Source organism: Genypterus blacodes, unplaced genomic scaffold (genome assembly GCF_046128005.1).
Source record: "Genypterus blacodes isolate CSIRO-AG114 ecotype Tasmania unplaced genomic scaffold, CSIRO-AGI_Gbla_v1 ptg000438l_1, whole genome shotgun sequence".
Taxonomy (NCBI): Eukaryota; Metazoa; Chordata; class Actinopteri; order Ophidiiformes; family Ophidiidae; genus Genypterus; species Genypterus blacodes.
In genome coordinates, this window is record NW_027467208.1 from 2,671,106 (window position 1) to 2,693,716 (window position 22,611).

Genomic DNA, 22,611 nt, shown 5'->3' on the forward strand with positions numbered 1-22,611 from the left:
ATCAGGATCATCTGCAGGACCACCACGCACACGCACACACACACACACACTATCCTGGTTTAATATCAAACAATATGAAATCAATGGCTGACAGAGTGAGTTGGCCCCGTGTGGCTCGGTGCTGCAGACACGTCTCTACTGTTCCATGATTCTGTCCTCCATCAAAGCACCTCCTGATATGACGCAACACCAGAAAGGTCACGGCTCCATTTGGCCATCAGTTGTGTGTATCGTGCAGAGGCCAGGGAGTGTTCAATAACCATGAATTATTAAAACCACATACACACATATTACGGATTAGACGGCTAAATCTATGCTTTAGATTTATTTGACCTAATCAGAGACTTCCTGTCCGGTCCACCTTTATGTGATTTAATATTATATCTGTGTCCTGTCTTGTAAACATGCTTCTTTCTGTGTTGCTCAGTGAATCACACACCTCGCTCTCCGTCACACAAGTGGAACTAATAACACTCGTGATGGATCTGTTCCATTCAGAGGCGCCAATAAGCCGCTGGAGGTGGTTATTAGTTACACCTGTGTGGATCCGCGTGTCCAGTCAGAGGGAAGGCCTGTTATTGATTGCAGCGGCTAACAATGATCGATTTTTAAGGACAGGCAACAATAAACCTAACAGCGCGTTTGAGAGCCAAAAACTTTTATATTCACACCATAAAATTCAATAACAAACTTATTACCTTATTAAAGTCAAACGGGTGAACTGATTTCATGATTTGGCGTCAAATACCAAACATTTGTTGGTTCCAGGTTCTTCAGTTGGAAGATTTGCGGCTTAACTCCCTTTTATCTCATTGTAAATTTGATATTTGTAGTTTTGGATAAAGTTACAAGTTATTAGACGCAATGAGACACGTGACAGGCGTGTTTTGACATTTCAGAGGCTGAAAAAATAACTCAAACATGACAGCTAATCTATTTCTCACCTGAATTAAACATAACAATTTGTATATAAACATCTCAGTGGTTAATCTGCTAAACCACAGAAGTGTTTACGTTCTAATTTTCAGCTTTTAGTGTTTTATTTTATAATTCCAGTCTAACACAGTGGGGGCGCCGATACCGCTTAACATTTCTAATTGGAGGAAATGTAGCGTTTGGCCTTATTTCACTGTTGTTTACAGTGAAAGATGAGGATTAATGTTCCCACTTTCACAGTAGAAGGCGACGTGACTTTATGTGTAAATGTCGCCGCTCGCTCGCTCGCTCGCTCGCTCCCGCGCGCGTCCTCACCGCGTCCTCACCGGAGCGGCCAGCAGACGGCAGAAGAAGAAGAGGAGGAAGTGGAAACATCAGCAGCAGCAGCAGCAGCGGCGCTATCTCCACTCCACGGCGGAGCACAGGCACGGAGGGAACACCAGCTAGAGTGAGCGACACACACTCACGGAGAGAGAGACACACACACGCCAAGTCGACTCGGCGGCGGAGGAAGAGGAAGAAGCAGAAGAGCAGCCAAAGAAGAAGGAGAAGTAGTAGTGTCCGCGCGCTCGGCAGGTTAGTGAATCCCCCCTCCCTGTTTGTTGTTTCCTTGCAAGAATCCACCCGGTTCTTGGTTCTGAACCGGCGGTGCGGTTGGGTTCGTCCGTGAACACGCAGCAGGCGAGATAAGACTGTCTCCGTCTCCCTGTCTGTCCCTCTTTTTTTGTCTCGTCTTTTCTCCTGCCTGCCTGTCTGTCCGTCTGTCTCGCCACTTTACGTTTCCCCCTCTCTCTCTGTTGACGTTTTGTTCCGTTTATCAAAGCGTCGTTATTGTTGTTGTTGTTTCGTTCTGCAGTTGCGAATCAAAATCGCTTGTAAAAATTTATTCTACTGTGTTTTATTCGGGGGGGGGGGGAGAGAGGGAGAGAAACAAGTGCGCGTGGAGCTGCAGTGAAGTTGCGGGTGTGTGTGTGTGTGTCTCTCTCTCTCTCTGTCTCTGTCTCTGTCTGTCTCTCTCTCTCTCTCTCTCTCTCTCTCTCTCTCTCTCTCTCTTTCTCTCTCTCTCTTCGTCGAGTAGATAGAAAGTGGTGCGTTTATGGACCCTCTCTCTTGTCTTGCTAATTAAAGAGCTGTTAACGGTGCTCGGTGGACCCCCAGCCCGGGCAAGCTGGCCCCTCCGCGGCCTGTGTGATCGGCACACAGCCCCTGGCAGCCTGTGGTGCGTTTTAGTCCTGCATGGAAAACAAAGCTAATTGTGCTGTCATCACCCTGCATGCTTCTAGGAGAGTTCAGTCACCAGTGAGGAGAGGGAACACGATGCGGAATGACCTCATAGAATCGATGTGCCGATCCATGACTTTGGGTTGTAACTTGGTACGATTGTCAGGGTCACTTGGAAGCTTTCATGTTGTTGACCCCAGTGATGGATTTGTCTCCTTGAAACGCTCAGAGACTCAACATTGGCCTGCACACTGTCAGTTTGGGCCTCAGCCTTTATTTACGAACATGTCCCTTTGTAGTTTCATCTCATCTCATTTCGTCTCTGTAATCTGTCTCCGTCCTATGGCACACCTGGACAGGACAGGAGAGGGAATCTGTCTCTGAATCTGTCTCTCCTGAGGTCTCGTTCATGTTATGAGACATGGTATGTGAACCCTCAAGTGTTGTCCCCACTTTGGGACCCGCTCGTCCACATTCCCTCCTCCATCACTCAGCAGCTTGTAACAGGAGGTGCCAGCGTGTCTTAGCTGTCTTCCCCACGTTAGGTGTGGGTCACATGTCTTCGTCGTCTTCTTCACCCCTCTGGCCTGTCGGGACACTTTCCCACTAAGCAAGGAGCGTCTTCCGTCCCTGCAAGTCCCTCTGAAGTCGACAGTTGGCCGTTGTCTCCTGGCTCTCCCTCCTCTCAGTTGTCCATTAGGGTGTCGAGGACGATTTAAAGCGAGAGCCGAGTTCCTCTCGGGTTTGTCAAGCGACCAAGCGATTAAATCCGCCGCTTCATCGTGAGGTTTTGGCCCGAGCTGAGTTGTGTGTGACTGCGGTCGTTAGTGGGCTGCAGATTGATGTTCCTCTGAAACGCTCAGTCTTTGGTTTGAGACGCCGGTCTGGCACAGGACGAACACTCCAGGAATTCCAGTGTAGCTTTGATGCTTTAGGAACACGCCATTAACGCCACCGTGCCGTCACGCTAACCCGTCACACATGAAGTGGCTCGGCGTGTTTACTGCCTTCACCAGTCGTCTGCCTGTTTGCATTATAATCCACTGTAGCAGACACCCCAGGGACCCGTAAGTCAGGAATGCACGTACATGCAGAAGCTGGTTTTGTTTGACTCAGCAAACTTCTTCTTCTCCTTCCTCTTCCCCCTCTTCTTCTTCTAGTTCTTGTTAGCTTGCTTGTTCCCCTGCATCGCCGCAGTCTGGAACACGGACGGCGAAGCGGCAAGCGAGAACGTAGCCACAAGTTTAAAGAGGTGGAATTGAATTAAACTGGCTTGCTGGGGTCTTTTGGGTTATAAATACTGCAACATAATCCGGGAAATCAGATTAAGCAGCAGAGCGACGATGAAGAGCGGCCAGTTCTCTTCTCCTCCTCCTTTTTTTTTTTCTTTTTTGTCGTCACCCCCCCGAAGTGCGACCGTGCCAATTTATGAGCCCCCCCCCCCCCCCCGCAGCTTGTTATCTCGCTCTCATTGGCTCATTCTTACTGCTCTTCCTCTTTCAGCTTCTCTCCCCATCACCCTCTTTTGCACCTTCGCCTCGTTTGCTTGCAACTCAGCACCCCTCTCCCTCTCCCTCCCCCTCCCCTTCTCCCCCTGAGGGCAAGCGAGGTATGCAAATTGTTTTCTCCTCCACGCATTGCCGGCCTGCAATCTGTCCCATCTCCATGAACTCGTTTCCGCTCCAAAATCGAGGAATGAGTCGTGGAAAAAAAAACACCGGAAACTTTTAGCGCCCCCAAACTTCTTCTTCTTTTCTCTCATTTCTCTCTCAAAGCACCCTTTCTCTCTCTCTCTCTCTCTGCCCTGTATCCTCCGCACCACCTCTCCTCTCCTCTCTTCCGGGCAGCTCCAGGTTCGGATTCATTGGCTCCTCCAGAGGAGATGAATGGTGCCTGGCGTAATTGTTCCCGGTGGTATGGAGTTAATTAAAACAGCAGGTAGTGGAGGTGTGATAGCGAGGTGGCAGACAGACGCCCGGGTGTTTGTGAACGCATCTCTCAGGCCCTCAGCCTCTTCTGCAGCAGCTTGCAACGCCGCCGCCGCCTCTGATCCAAATCCAGAGCCACAGCTCCACAGTGAGAAAATGAAACGGAAATGCTTTCTTTTCCTTTTTCTTCTTCTTTTATGTGGACCAGAGCAGAGCGCGTTTATTCTTAGATTGTGAATCAGGGGAAGTGGAGGGCGTATGCTGGCCCGCTTTCCCTCCGCGTCTGGACTCCGTGCTGGGAGCTCTGCGGCCCCAGATGACCCGTCGGGCTCGCAACGGTTCCACGCCTCACACGTCTGCGCTCTCTGCCGCTTTCCAGATGTGGCCCAGAGCTCTAAATCCTGAGCGAGGGTTCTGTCGGGGCCTCGGGGGAGAGAGGTCTCGGTCTCGTCCCTCTTTGTGGTACTTAGTGTCTCTGGGCTAAGAGCCTGTCACCAGCACGGTGAATCAGGGGGGTTAAATGCACAGATAGGCTCTGGGTTTGACCCGTAGATCTGCGTTCCAGCTGTGTGAGTGCCGCGGCCTTGAGCTGACGGTGAGCCAGCTGTGCATTTAGCGTTGATGGGGGGGGGGGGGGCTTAGTAAGGATTTCCCAGCTGTAAAGGAGTGTTAGGGTCTTTTGGATGGCTCGCAGCTGCTCTAGCTAGTGTGTGTGTGTGTGTGTGTGTGTGTGTGTGTGTGTGTGTGTGTGTGTGTGTGTGTGTGTGTGTGTGTGTGTGTGTGTGTGTGTGTGTGTGTGTGTGTGTGTGTGTGTGTGTCAGGGATGTTATAGCAGCTCCTTGTATGATTAATGGCACGTGCACACACCGCCGCCGTGCTGTGTCAGTCTTGTTCCTCTCTTGGTTGCGGCGTGCTGATGTGTCAGTGTGACCCAGGTGCTAAACACAGATCTTCAGCTGTGATCTAATTATAACTTTTCCCCAGTGTGTGTGTTCACATGTGAAGCGCGCGTGTGTCGCTGCCTGCCTGTTTATACGTGGATGGTCGTTCTCACGCTCAGTCGGCCTGTCGGTCTTTGCATCCGCCCGTCCATCATTTCCTCTTTTCCCTCCGTTCCTTTATTTTCGCAGCTCAGTCTTGCATCTCTCTGATTTCATTGTGTTCAATTGCTTTTAAAACTTTGAATATACTGCAATTAAGGTTATAAGTTGTCTTTCTTCCCTCCCAAAATGGTACACACACTGTAAAGCACTAGCAGATTTATAGATGATGTGTGTGTGAAACCTTGTTATCAGGCGCGCAGCTGCTTCATTGTGTTTCTGCCCATAATTGCAGTCCGGCACATACAGGATACTCAGGAGGAGGGAGCTGAATGTAAATGTTCTGCGTCTTGGAGCAGATCGGTGGAGGAAGTGCGACTCCCTTTATGTCCTGATGTGCAAGTCCCCCTCACAGTCACACACACACACACTCTGCCATGTGCTGGCATAAGTGTGTAGGTGTCCTAGTTTTCCGAGCTGCCTTCCCTAAACTGAGTGCTTGACTTCTGCTACAGAAACGGCTCAGCAGGAGTTGATTATAGTTTCTATCCGGTCTGTCTGTGTGCGTGTTGGATTCAGCGGAAGTTATGTTGTGTGTGTGCTCATCCTGTCCTCTACGTGGGGACGGGCTGCCAGTTGGACCTCGCATCTGTACTCGGGGAGTGAAAGAGAGATGTCCTCCTCCACCTGAGAGTATAGCAGCGTGGAGAACACATGAAAGGCGTCATCATGATAAAAGCACACGCAATTTCCAGCCTGGGTGATTTTCCCCTTCATCTTTAAAACTGACACGAACCCATTAACAACAACTGAAAGCTGCAGAGATGAGAAGGTCCCTCCAGCTTCCAGTGCAGTGTGTGTTTGTGTGTGTTTGTGGACCTCTGACTGACCTGCACCTCTAACTGAGGTCTGGCACAAACCTCACAGCTGTGGCCGGCTCGTAATCTCTCTGCTTAATTACCTCGTGAGTCCAGATTGTGTAGTTGAACAGAGGGGCCGAGGCTTCACCGCCATGCGGAGGAGATTGCGGAGGGAACTCTCGTAACTTGCCAAGGTCGCCGGCTCGTTCTCTTGCTTGTCGCGCGGCGGGGGAAAGCCGGCCTTGGATTAAACGCTTGGTGTCGGGCCTGAGAGTGTCTGAATAAATCACAACACACAAGGACATTCAGGGAACGGAGACATGTTGATGTCTTTGTCTCTCGCCGCTTGCTTTTCTCCATCTTCACGTTTTTCCTGAGAGGGAGAGAGGGAGGGAGCTGGTTGTGAGTTCCTCTGGGTTTTGGAGCACAATTCACTGCTTTTGTCTCTCTGTCCATAGAAACTCATACGCATTTGATCCATACTGCTTAGGGTCTCCCCTCTGCCACACACACACACACACACACACACACACACACACACACACACACACACACACACACACACACAGCGGAGCATCTGGAACACACCGACTAACACAAGGCTCCAGTTCTTCATCCGGCCACTTAAACACGCCGCGCTCACCCTAGCAACCCCTGACGCCCACCATCATCACCTGTTGGCAACAAGATGCAGCTGTCCTCGTCCAGCGGCCGACCAGGCTGAGAACCACATTTACTTTTCTGCCCTGCGAGGGATTTAATGTTTATATTTGCATCTTCTTCCGTTGTGTTCTCTTTTCACGCATGGCTGAAACAGTACATTTATTCCACACACACACACACACACACACACACACACACACTACAGAGAACCGAGTAGAGCTCCTCTTCATGCTTTGCTTATATGCATCTTGTGGTTCCTGTTGGTTGAGCTGCTCTCTTTGTAATTACAGGTTTGTCTGGCCAACAGAGAACACGCATGAAGGATCAACTTGTTGCATCTCAGACTCCATTGTGCCAAGAAGGGGGGGTGATATAATTGTAATACTTAGAGGTAAAAGTCTAAATGTATAGCAATACTGGCTCGGTCTAAATGAGCCGCACAAAATTACTGTTGTGTTTTGTTTGTTTTCAAAGGGAAGCTCTACGTTGTCATGGAAGCAAAGGGAAGCTCTGCCTTGTGCCTCTCATGTGGTACTGTGATCATGATGCTCTGTATAGAGGGAAAGAAGCAGTATTGTGTTGGGTTAAATGTTGCCTTCAGGGCTTGTTGCTGTGTCTGTTCTTTTGTTGTCTAGAAGGGAAGCTTAACACTCTGTGTGTGTGTGTGTGTGTGTGTGTGTGTGTGTGTGTGTGCGCGTGTGCGCGCGCGCTCAACTTGTCTGGCTGCATTTTCCAGTTCAGTCGGGGCGGCGGAAGAGAAGAGTCACTGGCATTTTTTTATAATCAGCTACTGGACACATGAAGTCAGTTTGTCCCGTGGTGATGATGAACAAAGTGTTAAAGTTCATGGTGTCGCCTGAAGAGGAGTAACCGTTGGTAACAACAAGCAGTATTTAGTGCGCAGAGGCACATCTCCACTAAACAGTAGAAAGTAAGCCACTTCCTGTCAACGCCTGCACGTGAACGCATCCATTTCCTGTTGAAACGGATGGTGCTAAGCAAAAGGTCAGTGGGTGCAGACGCAGCAGCAGGCCTGCCTGTGGGGCTGCAATGTGGTCGGCCATTACTGTTGTTCAATATCAGTAACAGGCAGGCTGACAAGTCAAACACGGAGTGTACGACTGCGTTTCCATGTCCCCGCTGTGTGAATGGATGGACGGGCGGCAGCTATGCACATATTACATCATTCCAATGACATCGTGCCCACAGCAATGACTGCCTGGCCTGAGGAATGCCCTCCACTGGTGTTTTTCTTCCTCTTTTCTCTCTCTCTCTCCTTTCTCTCTCTCTCTGTGTCCCTGTTGCACATAGCTGTGGGCCACACGTAATTAACCCATAAAAGGCAAACATGAAGTGCTTTGAATCATATGGCCCGGCCAAAAATAGCTCCCACATCAGCCCAGTTTTGACTCGTGTTTGTGCCTCCGCACCACAAGCGAGGCCGCCGCCCATCGCTTTACTACGACGTGAAAATAATACGGCGGCCACAAGCAAAGCCCCAATGAAAGGCTTCAGCGCCGGTTTGGGCACACAGGAGGGATGAAAGTGCTCTGGTATCGGCCGTGCTGCTCGGGCGGAGGCTGCCCAGGCAGGGATGGAGGCCCGGCGGTTGGTAAACACAGGGAGAGGGCAGGGCCACTGTGCAGCATATGGCAAAAAAGAGAGACGGGGAGAGAGAGAGAGAGAGCCACGTGGGGGATGAATAAATACTGTGGAGGCGGTGGAGAGCCGCGGCGCTGAGGGCCGAGCGAAGAGGTTAGCAAATTAATGGGTGAGGCCAAGGGCTGAGCGGAGAGCCGGGGGAGGGACGGGCGTGGCAAGAGAAGCAGCGAGGACACACTGGACAGAGGAGAGCAGAGAGACAGCTTCATGACACCACAGACAGATGAGAGTCGCTCTGATCCCAAAGAACATCAAGAAACACTGAATGAAAGTATTACACTGTTTTAGGAAGGAAACTATAAATCAGTAAGCAGAAGAAGAGGAAGAAGAAAACTATAAACGTGGAGTGAAGCGATGTTAGCAGCTGTACTGATGAAGAGCTGCTGGTATCCTGGTGATCTTCATCATGGTCGATTAATCGCATCTGATGAATATTCAGGCATGTTAAACATTTCATAGTTTATATTATATTACACTGGAGTGGATCAAGCAGAGTTGAGCTGCTCATCCTCTTCCTCCTCATCCTCCTCTTCCTCGCTGACATGTGCAGTTCATCCCAACACTGTGTAATGAATTCAATTGCTGCCTTTCATGATTTGATAATCGGACCGAATTGTGCGACTGCTGAGCACCTGAGCTCGCGTGTCGGCCGTGTGTTTAGCGTGTGTGTGTGTGTGTGTGCGCAGCAGTGTGACACCGCTGAGCTGCTGGTGATGCTCATGAATACCATGGAGGCTCCAGCAGCGAAATCAGTCAGTCAGTATTGTGGACCGACATGGAGCTCCCAGCGGGTGGGATCGAGTGTTTTGACAAAACCCGCTCCTGAAGCCACTCACGATATATGTGTGTGTGTGTGTATGTACAGAATTGAGAGTTGCTTGATGTATTACCCACAGCTGGGGGGCTGTGGGAGGGGGCAGAGGGACAGCTGGCAGAGCGCAGGGGGAACGAGGAACGAGGAGTGTGTGCGAGTGAGTGTGTGTGTGAGAGAGAGAGTGTGTGTGTGCACGATGGCCACAGTGACTCCTTTGTTCCCTCTGCTTGTGCCAGTCACAGCCAGTAGATTGTTGATCTGTGATGTGACTGAATCCTTTCACAGCACCTAGACCAAACACACAGTCTAGTTTCACTCCAGCTCTCCCCCCTGTGTGTGTGCGGGTGTATATGTACGTATGGATGTATGGATGTATGTATGTGTGTGTGTGTTTGTGTGTGTATTCCACGGGGTGCTGGTAATGCCAGGAGCAGATTTTAACCATAACCATCTCCTGTAACGCTGTTGTTCCCGCGGAGCCCTTATTACGCTCGTGATGATAGTCATCACTGCTATCATAATTGTAGCTGCGGCAGCATTGAACACTGGTGTCTGTGTGTGTGTGAGTGTGAGTGTGTGTGTGTGCGCTGTATGCTCAGGTAATGGCCGCTTGTCGAGTGCCTGCGCTCTCCCCCGAGTTGCGGTTTAATAAGAGAAGCAATTTTTGCTGTGGCGAGGAGAGGAGCTGAAAGTGTGCAGTTAGCCTCTCACCGCTGCTCTGAGCGCCGAGTTCATCAAAGTGCCAGGACGCACGAGACGCTCTGACCTTCCCTTTATTAAAGCGCTCTGTGTGTGGGTGGGTGGGTGTGTGTGTGTGTGTGTTGACATGTGCGTTTGCCTTTGACTCGTCAGAACACCAGCACCCTCGTAAACAAAGCAGAGGATGGATGATGGGCTGTGTGTGAGCTTCCTCTTCTCCTCTGTTTTGTAACCTGACGCCCTCCCACCAGCCTTTAGCTTCAGCGCTACTCTTTATCTTCGCTCTGCATTCGCCTCTTCCACCGCCCGGCTTCATCCCGCCACCATCTGAACCATTTAGTTCAAGTAGGCCAAGTAAAAATACCCGCAAATCAATCCCAAATGTTCTTCCCTTGTCTCGATCTAGGCTAGAGCAACCCAACAGGGGATAGAGTGACACAGACGTTAGACGCTGGAGAGGCAGACTGGCAGAGCGGCGCTTTCATCCTGACCGGCGTTTTGGGCCCTGACACACTTTAAAAAGCCATTTAAAGAGGAAGCGGGCGGATTATGGTTTGTAGAGTTCTGATGTCCATCTGACCTTTGGGGTGATTACACACTCCGGCGGAGATGCTAATCCGCCGCTGCTATTGAATTTAGCTAAGTGGAGATCATCAGAGCGCATTTCCATTAAGAGATGTACAATACGGCAGCGGCATCACGGTGAGGCGCGGGCGTTTTAGCTGCAGGGTGAATAATCGTTCTTTGCTTTGAGATATAAAGCATTGAATGTTTCTAAAGGAGGAGGCAGGGGAATGAAACACACCTGTAGGGCCGCTAACAGATCTATACAACACATCTGACATGGAACTCACTGACAGATGTTACAAGTACATGCTAACACACACAATCACAGGTCAAGTCTTCAGCATTCCTCTCCATGTAGAGGAGAATCATGGGTAAAGCTCCAGTAGAACCAGACGAGCAGAGGAAGAGGAAGTCGCCCCCCCTGAGTCCCCATTCATACAGTCGCCAGTATGAAAGTGTCCCAGTATTTGGCCGGCGCCTGGCGTTTGCTCTTTACCACACACTGACTCGCACATTCTCGCCGTCTGTGTCCGCTCATTTGGAAAAGAAGCGTGTGTTTGGAGCAAGACCGCCGCCGTTCACAACGCCCCACAACAATTACGCCCGCTGCCAAATCCTGCTCCATTCGCTGTCCGCGTGGGGCAGAAACGTGCCTCTCCTTTCCCTCTAAAACCAGCAAGGCTAAGCCACTTAGCCGCAGTGTTGTTCTTGCGTAATCCCCCACATGGGTGCGACTTGCAGGGTGAGAGTGGGTGCTACTCACTTTCCCGTAACACCTGCCTTAGCAAATAAATTGCTATAATCCTGTGTGTGTGTGTGTGTGTGTGTGTGTGTGTGTGTGTGTGTGTGTGTGTGTGTGTGTGTGTGTGTGTGTGTGTGTGTGTGTGTGTTCGTTCTGTGCTTACCCTCGTCAAGGTCCGACCAGCGTTTTCCAGAACAACCTTTGGTCAGGATCATTTATTTGTCCTCGCCTTCTTAAGTGTAATTTTAGCTTTGGGGGAGGTTTATCTCGCTCGAGGTCGTACCTAAAGATGGACGCAGTGTTTAGAGGACCAGGTCTCATTTATAACTCTGAGACAAATCTGTCCTCTCCATGTATGTCAGTGTGACTTTGTCATACTGGTCGACCCGATGGTGGCGCTGTTACGACGACTCTTGAGTTCCTCGGCCTTGGCTTTGTTCAGTTTTGACTCCTGTAACATGTTAAGCAGAGTCGGTATGAAACATTTCCATCATGACGGCGTGGAGGAGAAGCGAATCGATCCGCTCTCGTACTTTGTTCAGTCACGCAGCGTGGGAAGCAGCGAGTCACAACTTTAATGCCTGTTTCTTTGTTTTTTTCTATCAAGGCCTCGTTTCATAACCGCATGTGTGTTTTCTTCATATATATATATATATATATAGAAACGACGCTTTAAGAATCTTTATTTGTGTGTTTTGTTATGATGGTGGAATTCGCCCACTCAGAGAGCGAGGGGGTGAGAGAGAGAGAGAGAGAGAGAGAGAGAGATGCAGCGCTGCTCTGCTGGAGTAGTCAAGGTCACTTTATGATGGAGGCGGGATTTTTTTTTCTCTTCCTGCTTGTGAATGAAGAACGCTGTGCTGGTCCCTCCTGGCACTTACGACGCCTCCCGCCCTCCCGCCCTCTCCCAACATACCCTACACACACACACTCACACACACACACAATGAGACTATAGACCTGTTTCCATGACTTCCTCCTTTGACCAACCAAAAAGCACCATTCACGCCCTCGCACGGGTCACGTGACCTGGCCGGGGTTTTTGTGTGGTCCCTACCCTTCCCCTTCAACACACACACACTCAAGTTTCTTCAGGGTGGCTCGTTCCTTTAAGCGTGGCCCCCTTGCGACTCAAATCATTGTTTTCATGCGGTGACGGGTCCGGGGGAAGCCCTGCTCTCCATTCTGTCCTTGTCCCCCCTCCCCCGCCCCCCCTGTGCTTTTGAAGAGCGTTCTGCTTTGATGCCTTTCAACTTCACAAAGTGGCAACGATGAGCAGTTTGTTTTGACACCCCCCCCTCTCCCCTCTCCACTCTCTTGTCTAGAAGCTTCTTCATTATTTTCTCTCCTCATCTTATTGTGTGATTGTGCATAAATTTCAGCAACAACAAAAGAACTGGAACCGTTTTATTTTGTTCCTCTCTTTCCTCTCAACACTCTATTGTGCCGTGCCTCTCAAACCTTAACAATGGCTCCGTCTACATGTGCGTTACACACTGATTGTTGCCTGTGCTGCGATTCAGACACGAGTGTGGATTTAGCTGTTTGCACGGCTGGAATTAATAGGATTACGTCGTTTGCTCGGCGCACACGACTCGTTGCTTAATGGGATTACGCGAGGAGGCGAGCCAGGTGAGGAAACGCACGGCGCCGATGCTGATTGTAAGCACAACAGAGCGTTCAGTCACCCAGCGTAGGTACACTAGGTTGTGATGATGTAAGAATGAGCCACGCCCCCTCTCCACATCGGCAGCCAATTGTAGCAAAGCGGTACGAGTTCCTAAGAGTTACTGCGTCTTAGTGGCAGCGGAGTAAAGAAGCCTGAAGCCTGAAGTGAGCTGTTGCCCTCCTGCTGTGTGTAAAACTCTTCCTCTGACAATAGGCATTTATAGGAAGCGGAGGATATATGAACAGTGTCAGCTCTGGAATGAATGCAAAACCACACAGAACGTGGGGTTGAATCCCTGCCACAGTCCGCGTTGTTATTGGATCCAGACCCCTCTAACCACTGCCGTCACATCTCTGATTCCTCTCCGCTCCTCAGGCAGCCCCTCTTTCCCGTCTTTCCCCTTCGTCTCTGTCCGTAAGTTGATTACTGCCAATTCTCTGGAGGGCCTGCAGCCAGACCAGACCAGGCCGCCGCGAAAGTCTTCTGGGGACACGGAACATAGCTGACATTTTTTTTTCTAATCTCCCCTAAGCCGCAACTCAACTCGCCTCCCGGTGAAAACCCGAGCTGATTTACGGTTTACAAACCGCCGTTATCAGCCTCAGAAACCTTTCAAATGTTTTCGTGGCGTGGTGCCTTCCATTGTAAACAGCCGGCATTTCCCTGATGTGCAAAATTCTTATATGCTTCCTGAGTGAGTGAGTGAGTGAGTGAGTGTGTGTGTGTGTGTGTGTGTGTGTGTGTGTGTGTGTGTGTGTGTGTGTGTGTGTGTGTGTGTGTGTGTGTGTGTGTGTGTGTGTGTGTGTGTGTGTGTGTGTGTGTGTGTGTGTGTGTGTGTGTGTGTGTGTGTGTGTGTGTGTGTGAACTCCCCACAGTGTTTAATATAGGCATGAATCAGTTTCAGCTCTGTGACCCTGGGCAGGTTAAGCGGGTGCAGATGTAGGATGGATGTTTGAGTCACATGTTCGATCGCCTCGGCTCCAGTGAACATAATGAGTGTATCGACGCGTTGATTCCTCTCCAAGGCAAGTGGCTTAATGTATATCTCTCGACTCGTGTTACCAAGACGCCCGCGTTGTTACCGAGCCAGGTGGCGGATTTCCATAACTTAATCTTAATAAATCAGCCGCTGTGGCAGACGTGATGCAGACAGACAGCGTGACCTTCTGCTCCCCCGGCTCCGCTGTCCACTCCAAGCCCATCCAGACACACACACACACACACTCTGTCCCTCTCTCTCTCCTGGGTAAACGCCTTAATCATGCGCCCTTCCTCTTTTTTCTTTCTGAGCCCTCGCCGCCGACCTCGAATGTGGACGATCTCTAGTTACGTAATGGAGAACGGCGAGAGAGAGAGAGAGAGAGAGAGAGAGAGAGAGCGCGTAGCCTATTGTGTTTCATTTAAGAGAGGCAGCGGAGGGAGAAAACACACATAATAGTCACCTTGCGTAACACACAGAGTGAGTGCTGCTCAGTTTTCCATTTGGGAGCACAGAGGAGTGAAATTTACACTCTGGCTTTGTTGTTTTTGTTTGTTTACGGTGAAGTTGATATAATAGAACATGAACAGCAGAGCAGAGTTTCACTAAAGTTAATCATAAGCATTTTCCAGATGATCTACCACATAAATGATGATGTGTGGCTGTCGTGTGAAGCCCTTAGAGTTAAGCTGTGATAGACGCCGACTGATCTCTTTGCTTATTTGAGGACCCGTGCTTGCATTCTTTCACCGTAGATGATTTGTATCAGCGGTTCGATCCTTCCTTCCATCAATCCTTGATTGATGTTGATTAGCCGCAATAACGGACATAAAATCTCCAGTGAAACAAGACGGTGGTTAATATGAGGCAGTTAAGACCAATGACTGATGGGACTGGAATATGGGAGGACGATGGCTGATCAGGCCGAGTTGTAAACCTGTGACGTAAAGGGTGATTTAGGAGGGACCCCCCCTTACACCCCACACACACACCCACCCCCCTTTGGCATGTAGCCCAGATTCGGCTGTGGTCAAAAGGTCACCACAAGTTGAGCTTCTGTTGCCTTGGAAGTAAAGGATAAAATGTGACAATCAAGGGAAAAATGAACCCTGTGATGCATTCGGCTCTTTTTCCCGACGTCACTAGGCACACACACACACACACACACGTACGCACACTGCCACACACACTTGGTTCTTGGGACACCGCTGCCTCACTGAAGTGCCGTGACACCACCATTAAACCGGCGAGCAGCAGTCGGGCTCATTACGCCGAGTTGTACTTTTGCAGGGCAGATGCTGTTCAGTGAATAAAGCTCCATTTGGCCTCTTTTCATCGCAGCTGCAGTGATATAGAGTCCATACATTCACACACACACACACACACACACTGTGATCACAGAGCTGATCAGTCAGCATTTGTTGGCACTCTGAGATGTAACGGAGGACTAAATGTTGCTGCATGTCGAAGGTTTTCAACATGGATTGATCATAACGCATTCAGGCCTCTAACTAAAGCGTGTAAAGTGCGCTTTCCCTCTCAAACGGGAATAAATTGGGATGTGCTTCTGAATAATAGATGATCCCCTGAGGTGTTGTGGGATTATCCTTTTGCCTGACGACCTTCCTCTGCCAGCAGACTGTGGAAATGTGTTGAGGGAGGAGGCGGAGGAGGAGGAGAAGGAGTAGTTATGAAACGGCCTTTATTCAACCGTCATTTTACAACGTTTAATAGTGTTCATAATGAGGGCATCCCGATGTGTCAGTCTGAGAGTCTCATTCTTCCTCTGTTTAAAGTGAGAGATGGTTTAAATCCGACTGCAGGGCTTGAGGTTCATATATTTCTCAACCGTTTCCCTCCTGCTTCAGTAGAATGCATTGCACCATTACATACTATACATAAACACACACACGCTGGCGTACAGTGCTGCTTCACTGCACCACAAATGTTTCTGATTTCAGGCCTTGGGAGGAAAATGAAAGGCGAAATCCACTGCGCTTTTTATATCTATAATTACAACGTAGTGTTTGAGCCGTCTGCGTTCATCGCGGCGCTTCAGCTCAGAGTTTCATCCCTGGAAGTGAAGCTCGTCTCTGAATCGTCCCTAAATCGCCTAATGTCCTCAAGCGTGGACGTTATACTGAGATCGATTCATTGAAGTGAAGTAACGTCTGGAGGAGGGAGGGAGGGAGCTCCTGCAGATGTTCCACTTTGAGGTTGGAGCTGTAATTGAGGTTCCGTCCTGAGAGACCCGTCCAGTATTTTTAGCCGGGAGTCTTCTTAAACGTTTCCTCTTCCTCAGGTCTCCATGGCATTGACGTCTCACCTTCCTTCATGACGGATCGAACCGCAAAAAACGCTTCAACCTGTTTTGTTTTCCTAGTGGGAGCTGCTGCTTTGTCTTCCAGATGCTTTGTTGGGAGCTCAAGACAGAACTAGAAATATTGTCACGTTCCCATTTATGAGGTGCACAAGAGTGGTGGTTGACCTCATCCTGGGTGGAGTAAACATCTGTGTTTTTGCGTGTCCCCTGCACAGATGCTCCTTCAGTTGCTCTAAATGAAGACGTCATCCCCCTGCGGCACTCAAACTGTCAATGTTTCACTCGGGTGTTTGGACTTTTTAGCTCACAATTGGTGTGTTGTGTGTTTATTTTTCTTTCTCTCGGTGTGACTCATCGCTTTCTGCGCCCGCTCCAAGCTCTCCTCACCCTGTTGCATCAGCGGTGGAGGAGGAAGCGGTGCTGCGCTGGAAGCCTTTACTCTTACTTAAAGAAATGGCTTTATTTAACCACTTAGACCCGGGCAGACCCTGTGCCAGAATTGGATCAGATGTTTGTGTGTCTGAAATATAAATTGTCTCTAGAAACGGACAGAAATAAGCACAAGACTTAAGAGACAAGAGCGCTTGGAGGGTTTGATTCTGCGGTAACTTCTGGAATGAACAGACATGAAATTGATTAACCCTTGACTGTGACTTTTCATGGTGAGAATTATTGAGCGTGTTGAAGTTACGATAAGAATGTGTGGCGCTGAATCGAGACGCACTGAGCGATCATCTGCCAGAGTGAGCTCAGTAGAACAAGAACTACAGTGTGTGGACGGTGTTAAACGTGTTAGTAGGTTAGTAGCTTTCACGTGTCTGACACTTGAGATTCAACCCAAAATGATATTGATGCTCCATTGTTCTACATTCATTTGAGCTGGAGTGTCATTGTAAGTTGTGTGTTGTAGCTTTAAGAGTGATATTTTGCTTTATTTCATCCAAAAATTACATTTCTTTAAAGTTACAGTCAGAGCTGTGTGTCTAGACCGACTCTAGACTCCGGCGGTGTCTCGTCTTTGAATTTTGCCGCTTTCTTTAGAAGACAGACCTGTTTCCTTGTTTCTCAACAAACGCCTACTTCCTCCTTCTGTCGCTCTCTCGCTCTCTGTCGCTTTCCTCTTGCCCAAGGCGACGCGCTGCAGAGAGCCTTGTGAAGTCTGCCTTTGGGTTATGGAGCTCGCAGGCACTTTCAGGCGGCTCGTCGCATCAGAAAGTTGCTGAGCAAAGCGTCACTTGCCCTCTCCTCGTGTTCTAGCGTCCCAGCAGCAGTCGTCCTCACCGTTGTAGCCGGAGGAAGCGGGTCGAGCGGGAGGAAAGCTCACCAGGGCCTCGCTTACTCGTCAAGTTTGCAGGAGGTGAGTTCCATTGCGTCCTCGCCGTGATCTTTCCTCTTTGTGCGAGCAGCGGCAGGATGCGTGTAGGCCTCAGGGTGCGGCTCTGCGTGCTCCTCTCACCTCCTTGCCTCCTTGCCCCCTCGCCTCTCTAACATGTCACCGGCGGCTGCAGACATGTGCAGGGGCACGCGTTTTGCCTGTTGAGATGGGACGGTGGGCAGGTTCCTTCCAAGAAGAATGGAAACCTCAGAGTGTGTGTGTCAGTCAGACGGACCGGCATTGTGGGTATCTGTATTGGGGCATCAATCGCCGCGTGGTTGGTGGCGACTCTGCTTCTGTGATTGACACATATAGATATTTACACAGCCGAAGTGTGTTGCCTTCTGCCGTTTCTCGCCTGCGTCGGAGAGTAATCGCTCGGCAGCGTGTGGCGGCTTTGTCACAATACACATTATGGATTAGCTGTGTTGCCTGTGGGCCTCATTTCCTCTCTCGCCGTTTCCTTTCCTCCAACTGTTCCAGTGTTGTGATCGTCCGTCTGCGAGCACCGACTGCCACCCCAGCACCTCTAATCGCTCCTGACTCACTTGTTTACATAAAATTGCTTGCTTGCTCTGTTTCCAACGCACTTATTAAACGTTCAGCAATAGGCCGCGTCTTTATGTTTCACTGGTGTTTGTGTGTGTGTGTGTGTGTGTGTGTGTGTGTGTGTGTAAAATGTGCGTGCGCGCGCCCGTGTGTGTTATCGCTGCCGAGTGTTGCTGAGGCTCTCGACAGGATATCCTAGTGGCAGCAGTGCAGTGAGGTTTGTGAAACTGAGAGGCCTGCCGAGATGCTCATGAGCCTGGCCCGCTCACACACACACACACACACACACACACACACACACACACACACACACACACACACACACACACACACACACACACACACACACACACACCTCCTGTAGGCTTTTCAAAATTGCTGCTATGTGCATTTTGTCTGAGCTGTTGTCTCTTTGTCCTTTGCCATATTTCTGAACTCCCACTCCTTCCTCCCTCATTTCCCTTTCCTTTGCTCTTGTTCCTTTATTTGAAGCCCTTTGTCTTACCCAAATGCCTTTCCTCTGAAGTATTTGTGTGTGTGTGTGTGTGTGTGCCTGGTGATGGTATTAGTGTGTGTATGACCTTAGACTTCACAACCATAAGGAGACTTTTTGCTGTTTTTAAAGTGTGAAAAGCCAACATGCACTCACACAGTGCATGTGTTGTGTTGTGTGTTGTGCACGCTCTTGGTGATGTGTTTCCGATGTACACACACTCTTACAGCTCTCCTCGAGGGTGTAACGTGACCATCCTGTGGTCGGTGGGTGTAGGTGTGTGTGAGTTGAGTCTTTATGCCCAGGAGCTGCAATAACTCTGGTTCCTCTGCACCGCTTGGCTTTTGTCTTGGCTCTCAGATAAAGCTCTCACACACACACACACACACACACACACACACACACACACACACACACACACACACACACTCACATACACACACTGAGGCCCCCATGGCGAGTCGGAGCCCTTTGTAGAGGCATCATATGCAGAGCTGGAAGGGGTCCTTTTGAAATCCAACCAGCACATAGGTTAATACAGACACACCCACCCACGGACATCTGCACACACACACACACACACACACTATTATGCACACCCCCTCACCCCCCACTGCTCAAGTATGGTGCAGCCTGCTGATACATACACACTCCACACACACCAGTCAGCTTGGTAAGATTAAGAGGATTAATTTTGCCCATGTAGAAAAGAGAGTGAGAGAGTGAGAGTGTGTGAGTGAGTGAGAGTGTGTGAGTGAGTGAGAGTGTGTGAGTGAGTGAGAGTGACTTTGTGGACTGGCCTGTCTCTTGCTCTGTGGTGGCTTATGAGGCTGAAAGCTGCACAGGACCTTTGATTTCACTTCCGTATTTGGTGACGATGTTTAAGGTGACGTAACAAAGCGAGTCGACACGGCTGAAGCACTAGAACAAAGTCTACTTCCTAAATGTTCAACTTGTGTGAGCTGAAGCTGCTCAGTGCGTCCTTCACAATGTTCATCAGTCATAATAGCCTAAAAGTCTTCAAATCCATTTAGATGTAATAAACGGGGCGGTTGCTGTGAGGCGTATTGTAATTATATTTCATTATGACCTTAAAGTCTCGCTCACATTGTATCCCATCATATTTAGCGTCTGTGCCTAAATGTAGCATAAATACAAAGAGGAACATTACAAAATGGAACGGCCTCAATGTACAACAATTCATGGGACTGTTTGAGGGAAAAGCCTTCACATGTCAGGATGAGAGGTGTGAGTATGTGAAGGGTTAAATTGAAAGTTGTAAGGAAGTCCCCGTTGCAACTTTGATTAAATGTCGATTGAGGTGATGAATTGATTTCTTTAACATGAGCATCAAGTCAAGCAATGCAGCTCAATGAAAGTGTGGACCCATAATCTATGTGTTCTATTTCTATATCTCTCTTTTCATCTCTCTCTCTCATCCCTTCACCTTTTTCTCCTTGTTTTCCCCTCCATGTCTTCCCTCCTCTTTCTCCATTGTCTCCATTGCACCATTGGCTTCCCGTCCCTCCAGTGTCCCCTCATGTCTCACCTTCAGCGTCCCCATCCCTCTCTCCCTCTCTCTCGCTCTCTATCACCCATCCCTCTCTCCTCTCCTGCCCTCTCACGTTACCCCCTTCATGAATTATTGAGGTGAAACCAGGCGCTTTTTCTGCCGTCCCAACAAATCACAGCCCCCCTCTTTGTCTCTGTCTCTGTCTCTGTCTCCGTCCCCTCTTCTTATCCTCCTCCTCCCCCTTTTTATTGATGGTCTTTGCTCCTCTCGCTCTGACCTCTGGCAGCAGATCAGTTCATCAGTTTCAGCAGGTAACATGAGATCGTATTTTCCACTCTCTCTCTCTCTCTATCTCTCTCTCTCTCTCTCTCTCTCTCTCTCGCTCCTCAAGCTCGTCCTGATGGCGCGCGTCTCCACGGTTACAGCAGGTAGCGAGCGAATGGAAGCAGATTATAAACAACACGCGCTCAGACACAGATTGAGAAGATTAAGACTTCTACCTTGCTGGACGTGAGCCCGGTCAGATTAGGGGTGGCATCATATCGGCTGCCTGTCAACACGTAAAGAACAAAGATATAATAATATAAGGTCCTCCAGTTATGACTCCGCCTCTCCATAATGAAGTTGACATTCTATCGCGTCTCATCCCAAAGTTATTGACACTGTTTAATCCAGGGATACACAAGCAGACACACATACACACACAAGTCACAAAGCAGGGACACACAACCTGGAAAACGACTGCCTCACACACACACACACACACACACACTCAATCCCCAGTGTATTAACAGCTCTGACAGGATGAGCTTTGACAGCAGCTCCTCAGTAACAAGATTCCATTTCCAGAGTAAAGAGTTTGGGATGAGATGCCAGAGAGACAGATTGGGAATTGACACACGGCCCCCTCGGCTACAGTAAACACCCGCCATGACACCCGGAGAATATATGAAAGAAAACACACCACACACACACACACACACACACACACACACACACACACACACACACACACACACGCATCCTTGTAAATCTCTGCTCGGTAGTTGTTCCCTTAGGCAGTGTGTGTGTGTGTGTGTGTGTGTAGATGGGGGTAACAATTCGAGGGAGAAAACATGAAGTGATCAAACGAGTGTTGGATCATTTGTAGCTCCTCGCTGTGTCCTGGTGTGACGAACCCACGCCGTCTCTCAATTACCTTTCTGTCCAATTTCAAGGGATTTACTGTGGCTGTCAGGAGAGGTGTGTGTGTGTGTGTCCCAATCGATGAGCCTCAAGGCTGACCATCTGACTCATCTGTAGTTCTCAGAGGATGATGACAAGGTGCTCGGAGTACACACACACACACACACACCCTCAGGTTTATGTGATAACTACAGACACACTCACACAAATCCACTCTCTACGTCTTGTTTGCGTGTCTACCCGGCGGCTTTAGAACCTCGATTTTACTGCTTCTGTCTTAAGTCGGCACAGGAAACAACTACAATCTGTGTCCTCCCGATGACTAACACACACACAAACACACACTGCACCATCGTTCACAACTCCATGAATCACACGATCTCGCACCTTTTTCCGAAAACAATGAGCCCGTTTACAAAAACCCAACAGTAACTTTACCACACTGAAAGTTTAACACGGCCTCAAATCTCTCCGTGTTTAGGTTTATGGTGACGTGGCGTCGTCCAAACGTATAAACACCTTTCAGCCCAAACATGACTCATGTGGGTGTGACCTGGGCTTGTTAATAACACAGCTGAGTGAAGTGACCACAGGCTGCCCAACGTATCGCCTTCTTCTCCTTCTTCTTCTTATTTCTCCACAAATTTTTCACCTCCTCTTGTTTAGCTGTAACTTATTTTTCCTCTGAATCAATTTCGGGTAAATTTCCTCTTCGGCAAACACACACAAAGGAAGTGAAACATAAAGACGTCCTATGCGGCCGCTAAGTTTCCATTACAGTTTTGCAAAGGCTTTCTTTTTGAGACCGTAGACATGCTGCCCAAGCGAGTGTTTAAAGACGTCTTGCGACAGTTTTTTGAAACGCAGGTGGAAGCAAACTCACCTTGTCACGTTTCAGTTTGCGCGGGCGGCAGCAGCGAGTCAACAAAACGCACCGCGCTCTCCCGCCCACTGCTGAAACTCCCCGTAGCTTCTTCTACATGCAGTGTTGTGCCCTGCAGATATGTTGAGGTGAAGTTTCAAGTGCGGCGTCTATTTCTTTTCAGCGGCAAACACGACTCGGAGGCGAGCGGCGGCGGTGTGACTCACAGTTTTGGGGAGTTGTGACAAACGTGACTTTGGGCACGATGACACTTCACTCTGAGGGGGGGGGAGAAGAAAAAGAGGCAGCCACATCAGTAGCTATTGAAGCAGCGGCTGCCATGGCAACAGGCCCTTGAATAAAGGCTATGTGGATTATTATGGGGTGACTCACACATGCGCCAGGCCAGTGTCATCACACACACTACTTCACTTTACACACACTTATGCAGCACGTACAAAAATGCGCAATTTGCTCCATTGTTTTGCACGGACCACAGTCTAGCCTAGCTGTTTATATACACACACACAC

At 49.4% G+C, this 22,611-nt stretch overlaps 1 protein-coding gene across 3 annotated transcripts in view; it reads left to right on the forward strand.

The window, feature by feature from the left end:
- The first annotated feature begins 1,280 nt into the window (after positions 1-1,280).
- The window catches only part of elmo1 (engulfment and cell motility 1 (ced-12 homolog, C. elegans)), a 62,723-nt gene continuing 41,392 nt past the window's right edge, over positions 1,281-22,611 (forward strand). For 2 of the 3 annotated variants that reach the window (XM_076139303.1, XM_076139305.1), the window contains exon 1: positions 17,199-17,460. The gene's annotated coding sequence lies outside the window, so the exon portion shown is untranslated. Of the gene's footprint in view, positions 1,513-17,198; positions 17,461-22,611 lie in introns of those variants that run through there. The other variant, XM_076139304.1, reaches the window with a different exon arrangement.